The sequence below is a fragment of the Nicotiana tomentosiformis genome, chromosome 12, assembly GCF_000390325.3.
Source record: "Nicotiana tomentosiformis chromosome 12, ASM39032v3, whole genome shotgun sequence".
NCBI classification, from domain to species: Eukaryota; Viridiplantae; Streptophyta; class Magnoliopsida; order Solanales; family Solanaceae; genus Nicotiana; species Nicotiana tomentosiformis.
The window spans coordinates 21,081,944-21,090,845 of record NC_090823.1 but is presented as its reverse complement, the minus strand read 5'-3'; the positions used below and the strand labels follow the sequence as shown (position 1 = coordinate 21,090,845).

The window sequence follows — 8,902 nt, the reverse complement described above, 5'->3', positions numbered from 1 at the left end:
AGTTTCTTTTTTCTTTTTTTGGTTTCTTCTGATTGTGCTTTTTTTTCTTTTTCTTTTTTGGAAGTTAAAACCGAAAGCTTAAAAAAATAAAATTTTGAGCATAACTTTTGAAATCCGAAATTTATTCAGTTAGCAAACGAGGACGAGTAAAAAAGAGAATGGCTAATACTCCGGGGTCATTTGGTTCACGGAATAAGGCGATATAAAATTTAGGATTAAATTTATATTATATTTGAAAAAGGCCTAAATATGACACTCAACTAAGGTTGTCCAACGTCCCGTCCCGTTCCGGTCCCGTCCCGTCCCACTTAATTTTAAACGGGATGGGCCCATGCTAAACGAGACACGCGATGGGACGGGATGGCCATTTCGTCCCGTTTATCCCGTCCCATTTCATCCCGTTTTGTCCCGTCCCGTCTCGCCCGTCCCGTCTGTCCCGTCCCGTCCCACCTGTCCCGTCCCGCGTCCCTTTTTTTTGAATTATAGTCGTTGGGCAACGGCTATAATTGCAAAAGGAGCCGTTCCCAACGGCCAAAAACAGCCATATTTGGCCCCACCCCACCCCCAAAACATCCCCTTACCCCCCAAACTTTTAATATAATCCCTAAATTTATTAAATTACACTTTGGCCCTATTTTCTACTATAAATATCCCAATCCTTCTTCATTTCTTCCCACAAAAATAAATCGTTCTCTCTCAAATCTCTTACATTCTATCTATATTATTCTCTCAATTTTCTCGCAATCAAGTGATAAGTTTCAAGTATTTGGATAAATTTTTGGAGCAACTTTCAAGCTTCAAATTAATTCTTTACGTATTTGGAGCAATATTTTGGGCAATTTCTTCAAGTTTCAATATTTAATCACGGTGCACTCGTTCCATCTCCTAATTTTAATATATATTTTTTGCGCATTATTTTAGTGCTTAATTTTTGTGTTTACTTTACGTGTTCTATTTTCGTATTTCATTTGTGTTTTTAATTTTTGTGTTAACTTTTTAAATTTAATTTCGTATTTAAATTATGGCACCTAAAAATGTATTTGGCGTATTTAAAAAAACTAGTAAAAAAAATAGTAAAGGTGAAAGTAGTAGTAATCCTAATCCTAGCCCTTCTCCTAGCTCTTCTCCTATAATTAGAAAACATATAGATGAAATGACTCATGTTGATGAAACTTCATTTTTCCAACCCCGCATGTTATAATATTAATTTCGGAGAACAACTAGATCATGAAACTTTACAAAGACAATTTGATAATGATATTTTTATTGAGGACGAAGAAAATGAGGATGAAGAAAATGAGGAAGAAGAATTGGATGAAACACCCACTAGTCCCGCAACACAAGCTCCAACTCAGAGTCAATCTCGGTCCGGAGCTTTATCCCTTGTACCTTCTGTAAGGGATAAGCCTAAGGGTGAACGTCCCAAAACATCACTTGTATGAAATTTTTTTAAACATGATAAAGTCAATCAACGTGCTACATGTGAAATATGTAAGCAACGATTTGCGCACACCAAAAGTGGTGGGACGGGGGGGTTATCTAGGCACTTAGGTAGGGACCACACAGCTTTATGGATACAAGCTAAAATAGAAGCCGGACAAATACCGGATCCTAGCACCGGTACTAGCACTCCTAGTGGATCTGGCGGGGGTTCAAATTTTTTACAACAACAGCTTGACCCTGCTTCTGGTACTATTTTACGCCCCTATAACAAAGATAGAGATCGTGAGAACTTAGCAAAAATGGTGGATGTCTGTGGCTTACCTTTTACTTTTCCTTCTCACCCTGTTTTTGTGCATTAAATACAAGAAACTTATAATCCTGCTTTTCAAGGTTTTTCTAAGACTACAGTTAGAAATGATGTTTTTAAATTTCAAACCGAATATCTTCAGTATATTCGTTGTGTATTTTTTTACTTAGATTGTAAAGTGTCTATCACATCTGATATAGGTCGTAGTCCTAATGGTTGTGATTATTTAACTGTTACAAGTCATTGGGTTGATCATCACTTGAACATGCAAAAACGTATTATTGGTTATAAATTTGTTGATTCAAAACACAGTGGAGCATATATTGCAACTACTGTTCTACAAATACTTGATTTTTATGGACTCATTGATAAAGTTTTAACTATCACCTTAGATAATGCTTCTGCTAACACAACTGCAGCAACTAGCTTAAGAACTAGACTTTGTCCAATTAATCCGGTAATTTTGAATGTTAGATGTGCATGCCATATTTTTAACTTGGTTGTAAAAGATGGTATTAATTTATTTTCTGATGCTTGTAGTAAAGTACAACATGCTTGCGGCTATATTTTTCGGGCTAATAAAGCGAGTAGAATTCGTGAATTTGCTCAACAATGTGCTAGTGCTAACCTTCCATATAGAAAAGTTCCAAAAGATATTTGTACTATGTGGAATTTTACTTATGAAATGCTTAAAGTTGCTTATGATTATCGGGTGCCTATACGAAAGGTATTTAATATGCATAATGGTATCCCCGCTAATCAAATTGTTGATTCTGATTGGGATCAGATCAAAGAGCTTACTAAATTTTTAGAAATTTTTTATTATGCTACAAAATAATTTTCTGGTATATATTATCCTACTATTACATAAATATTATGGTATATTTGTGGAAATTTTGTTGTATTTGGTAAGTATAAAACTAATCCAACTTATGCACCGGTCATTAATGAAATGATTACAAAATTTTAAAAGTATTTTTTCCCTATTCCCCAAGTTTATTTAATTTCTACTATACTTAACGCATCTTTAAAATTAAGAGGTGCAAAGGGACTTGTTCGTAAAATTTATGAGAATTTACCAATTCAAGAAAATGAACAACCATCTCTCGAAGAATGCCAAGCTAACATGTATTCTTATGTTAGATCAATGTTTGATAAATATAAATCTATGAAAACAACAGGTGGTGAAACTGCTCCTTCTACTTCTAAGTCTACAGTAGAAGTTCTATGGGAAGATATGGATGATATAACAAGTTTTGATTCCTCTATTGATGATGAACTTGATTCTTATCTAATCAAGGATTGGAAAGTATTAAAGACGAAGAAGGCAACGAACAACTTTTGGCATGGTGGAGGGAGCGTGGCAAGGCTTTTCCAACACTTTCAATAATGGCCCGAGATATTCTTGCTATTCAAGCATCATCAGTAGCATCGGAGAGTGCTTTTAGCGCGACAAGATTTCAAATCGGAGATCATAGACATTCATTAGCGGAGGACAGCCTAGAGATTTTCGTATTATTCAGAGATTGGATTAATTCAGAAAGAAGAAATCTTGGTTTTGAAAAATTAACCACTAGGGAAAAAGAAGAATACAATGAGATACTTAGCACTGAGAGCGATGACGGCATGGAACTCATGGAACATCAATCAACATTGCCAATTCCAGAACAATGTCCGAGAGAAATTATAGATAAGTTACAACGAAGTTATATTAGAGCTTATAAATATTAGTATGATAATTTGTTATTGGCTACTAAGAGGCCTAGTTCAAACAGAACCCTTCCTAGAAGGCCTAGTTCAAAAGAATTATATTTGTATGTGATATTTGAAAGTTCTATTAATAAAATAAAAGGCTTTAAGCGTTGAATTTGTTTTATGAATTGTCTTACACTCTTACTTAGTTACTTAATGGATTAAAATTATATTAAATAAATTATAACTCTATTATATATTTATACTTGCTAGAATATTTTATTACAAGTCTTTTGTTTTAATATTTTATAATTCTTTACTTAGTTTTCTAATTTTTTTTTAATTTTAAAATTTATTAAATAAGTCAAAAAATTAGATGCTGCAAACTTTAAAAACTTAGTCATTGTCAAAAGAATATCCGTTGCCAAACTCAATGCTTAAATAATTTTTTTTTTAAAACGGCACTTAAGGCCCGCGAACCCGTCTCGTCCCATCCCGTTTGTTAGCGGGACGGGATGGGCCTACCGTCCGTCCCGTCCCGTTCCGTCCCATCCCGTTTGTTAGCGGGACGGGATGGCCCTACCGTTTCGTCCCGTTTGTCCCGTCCCGTCACCGTCCCGGCTAAATGTCGTCCCGTCCCGTTAGACAACCATACACTCAACTAACATAAATGACATATCGATGTCATCCGTTAAAATGTCGATATTTCCATGACACTAACGTTAGACTTTTGGCCTATTGATGCCATTGTCCACTAACGGTTCCAATATTTTAATTTTAAATTATAAGAATTGTTTTTTTGACCTCACTTTTGCCACGTATATTTATAGTATATTAGTGAATCTCCTTAACTTGACCCTACATGTCTTTAACCCTGGTTATGTATTATTAACCAAGCCCAACCCGCTAAAATCCAACCACATAACCCAACCCCTAATTCATTCACTTTAGTCATCTCTTTCTTCGAACAAACCCCTTTCTCAAAATCCCTCTTTAGTTTTATTAGGATTTTGGATTGAAAGCAGGCTATTGTCAACAGTGGTTTCAAAATTCGATTTTGTGGGAAGATTGATGTAAATTATCAAGGTTAGTAGCATATTTAAATATGGAAAAAGTTATTTAATTTGGTGGGTGGGGTTTAATATGGTGGGTGTAGATTTTGTTCATGTGTGGATTATTGCGCATGTGGGGTTACTTATTTTTGTCTGTATAAATGAAGTGTAAATCATTGTTTATTCTTTGAAGTTCCATCCTTTTATGTTTTTATTTTTTTTCTATTGCGGTCCCCAAAATAATTGTATTTCTAGGGTTTTATTATCCTTGTATTTTTTAATAGTCGATAGATAATGCTAATGTGGTCGCTCAATTTTCTGTTTTCTTTTCCTTTTGCATGTGAACTTTGTTGAAGCATGACTGTTGACTGATGGGTGAATGGCTAATTTCTCCAGAGTTATTGTATAGTAAGAAGTTGGTCCATATGTGGAATAGGTTTGACCCGGATTTGTTGTCTTATAAAGATTTATGTGAAGAGTCCACAAAAGAGTTAGGGTTTACTAATGTGAAACGGCTTTTAGTTGTTGGGCCCTCGGGTAGGTTCTATATAATTGATGGAGATGATGGTATCAGGGCGGGCTTTACAGTGCGTTATATGTTTGGAGTTCAAAATTGTAAACTTGTTTGTTGTAGATGAGTTAGATTTGACTGTCCATACTCAAAATATTCCGCATCATACTGAAACATATCATGTAGATGTTAAAGCAGTATCTGAAAATGAACATGTTATTGGGGATTATGATTTTGATGTTGATGCTACATCTAATGTTGATTATGATTCTGAAGGACTTGAGGTTATTAGCAAACAAAGGATGAGGGTAGTTGTTTGACCAAAAAGTATAACTTTCGGCTGAAACTATTATATTTACGTAATAACGGGTTAAACCTAGTTAATGATAATATCTCTAGATGCGAATCTTGAAAACGGGTGTGAGGTGGGATAGATCCAATAAGGGGTTGACAATAACAAGCATTAAATAGTCATAAAGTATAAGCAATAATGGAATGAAGAGTGGCTGATAATAAATAGCAATAAATGGAATTTGAGTAAATAGGAGGAGTGATTCACCCAATAAATAATGAGCTAGGTGATTATTCCTTCTCACAATGATGAGTGATAGACAGATCTTAGAACATTCAAAATCTTCTCGGATCTGATGGAAAAGTGTAGGATAATATGAATAAGAATCTTGATAAAAGAGTGTTCTTTGTATCTTTTCAAGAGGAAGGGAATCGTTTTGCAAGGTCTGCTCTTATCATAATGAATATCACATGCCTCTATTTATTAACTTTTTCTATTTATATGAGACATACTCCTAGTAAACCCTAGCAGTACAAGTGCAGAGAATATTCAATGGAATATTCTCTTTAATTCCCTATTCTAATAAATTAGTCGTTACAACTCTTTCTGCGGTGCTTGACATCGGCCATCATTTGCATATCGACCACGAGCCTCAATATCTCCTGGTCGACCTCGGATGACTCTTTTCTCGATGTTATTTTGCCCTAAGTACTGAGACAGATTTCGACTTATACAGTAGTAAGTGATAGGTTGGAGAATTTTAAGGAGTTGGATAAGGGTATGACATTTAAGGATATTGTGGAAGCTAAAAGGGTAATGAACTATTATGCAATTGCTAATGGGTATGGCTTGAAGATTGAAAAAAACAAATCCTATTAGGGCTAGATATATTTGTGATGTTGGATGCCCTTTTAGATGTTCTATCTCAAGGTATAAAAAGACTAATGAGTTTAGTATCAAAAACTTGAAAGCAATCCATAATTGTGATCCTTGTTATAAAAACCCAAGGACTGATGCTAAGACATTAGCACAATACTTTAATAATAAACTACAAAACAATCCCAAGTACACTATTAGGGATATGAGATAGAAATTAGAGACTGATTTTAAACTGGTAGTGACAAAATTTAAGATTAAAAGGGCTAAGGTGATGGCCCTTGAGAAGTTAGATGGGAGTTTCAAGGATGAATATAACAAGCTTAACGCTTATGGTCAAGAACTAAGAAAGTCTAATTCTGGGAGTGATGTTGCAATCAACATATCAAAGGATAATTTGGAAGAAGGAAAAAGAAGGTTCTTGAGATTGTACATATATTTCCAAGCTTTGAAGCTATGCTTCAAAAGTGGATTAAGACCACTTATTGGTTTGAATGGTACTTTCTTGAAAGGAAAATACAAGGGTCAGCTATTGGTGGCCATGGGACAGGATTCTATGAATCAGTTCTATCCACTTGCATGGGCAGTGATTGACAAGGAAACAAGCAGGACATGAAGTTGGTTTGTTGAGCTTTTGAAAAGGTTTTGGACCTAAATAATGGGGCTGGAGTGACGTTTATACTAGACATGAAAAAGGTACCAATTTTCACTTCTGAAATTCCAATTCTGTTTTTTCTATTTTTAGTTGTTATAATTCTTTTTTTTGTCAATGCCTTATGACTTCTTTAGCTTTTGGTTGTTCTAATTCTTTTTTTTTTTTGTCAACGTCACATGGATTATTGAATGTTGTAAGCACTGTACTTCCTTATGCTCATCACATGTATTGTGCTAGACACATTGAAGCCAACTGGTTAAAAAAAATGGAGGAGTGGAAAAATGAGGAAGTTGGTGTGGTGGCGTGCTTGGAGTACTTATGAAGAAGAGTTTAAAGATCAATTGTTGAAGCCTGGGGGATGTCAATGGATGCTGCAAGGGGCCTGATCAACTATCTACCAAAAGCATGATATAGAGCCTACTTTGATACACAGTGTAAAAATCTAATGGTGGACAACAACTTTACTGAGTCCTTTAATGCATGGATTCTGGATGCTAGACATATGCCAATTATCAAGATATTGGAGGCAATAAGGATCAAGGTCATGAAAAGGCTTGCTGATTATGAAGGCAAAGCTATGTGCTGGAATGCAAATTTCAGTCCACCATGTATGAAATTATACAGTGACTATAGGGCAATATCACATGCTTGCACTTTGAACTTTAATGGAGACTATGGCTTTGAAATCACAGAAGGTAAAGACAAATATACTGTGAATCTTGAGAAGAAGAGATGTACCTACAGGTTGTGGGATTTATCTGGGATACCTTGTCCCCATGCTATTAAGGCATTAATGTATGAGGAGATTGAACCAGTGACACAAATACACTGGTGGTATAGTAATGAGGCTTATTTGCTGACATACAAGTACAATTCAGCCTATTAAAGGGGTGCAATTCTGGAAAGTTCTGCCTAGTCAAGCCATAGAGCCACGCGAAATTGTCAAGATGGTTGGAAGACCCAAAGTAAAGAGGAATAGGGTTGCGGATGAAGCTTTGAAGAGGAAAGGTGAATGGGGCAGTTCAAGGAAGAGGATTATAATGACATGCAGTAAGTGTGCATATGAAAATCATAATGCAAAAGAATGTTACAAGGTAAAGATTTATATAGTACTATTTCTTGTTATTTATGAAGCATGTACTGACTATTGTCTTTGGTTGGCAGAGTAATAGTGTTGGGCTGTGTTCAAAGAAGAGGAAAGACTTGGACAATACCCCCACATTGACATCTTCAGAAGATGAAACACGAGAGCTTGGACAGAGCTGAATGTTTAGTGAAGCATTCTTTGAAACTGAAGTGGGAACACAACGGTCAGTCTTTAACACTCAAGCTCGAACACAAGAGTACAACATTTATGGACCTGGTATTGGAGATGATGAAGACCTAACAATTAGGCTGATGGTTATATTTAAGACTGTCACAAGACTAACCATGAGAAAGGTACACATGAATCTAACTGGTATAAGAATGATTCAATTTACTTGAGATGAAACAGGTGCAACAACACCAACGAACCTGCTTTATTCACCAACAAAGGCTACTTGAAATGGAAAACCAGCAATTACATCAAGCCAGCTTCAAGCATAAGTTAGAAAAAGAAGTACAATATGAAGGCAATAAAGGGCCAGGGAGAACCAGCAAATGATTGAAACAAGCATTTTAAGCTACTGTTTGTTTTTTGTGGATTAAGTTTTTGTAATGTTCAATTATACAGCTAGACTGTTGAAGCATGGTGGTATTTAAAGGTTAAACTGGTTGACTATTTGGCTTTTTGTTGTTACATTTAGTTTAACCTTGAAATACCAATTAGATTTTAGTATTATGTATTTTGAAGACAGTTGATGTTAGACATCTTATTTAAATGTCAGCTTTGATCAGTTTAGTTTAGCTTCTATTTTAGTCAGATTATTTTTTAAGTCAAGATCAATGTAGATGTATTCATATTGGACTGTTATATGTTCAAAATGATGTTCTTAATACTGGTGTTATATTGAGGCTTCGAAGTCAGTTACTGGAGATGGCCAAGTTCAAAATGAGCATGTCCTGAAGAGGACTGTCCTAGAACTAACAAAGC

At 35.3% G+C, this 8,902-nt stretch overlaps 1 long non-coding RNA gene across 3 annotated transcripts; it reads left to right on the top strand.

Annotated features, from left to right (window-relative positions):
• The first annotated feature begins 4,361 nt into the window (after positions 1-4,361).
• LOC104104770 (uncharacterized) lies at positions 4,362-8,715 on the top strand. 3 transcript variants are annotated; one of them, XR_688192.3, is made up of 4 exons: positions 4,362-4,528; positions 4,851-6,869; positions 7,066-7,922; positions 7,993-8,715. It is a non-coding gene; the product is annotated as an uncharacterized lncRNA (long non-coding RNA). The 3 variants fall into 3 exon arrangements; XR_688190.3 differs by having other exon boundaries at positions 7,027-7,922; XR_688191.4 differs by having other exon boundaries at positions 4,368-4,528; positions 6,686-6,869; positions 7,027-7,922.
• The last annotated feature ends 187 nt before the right edge of the window (positions 8,716-8,902 follow it).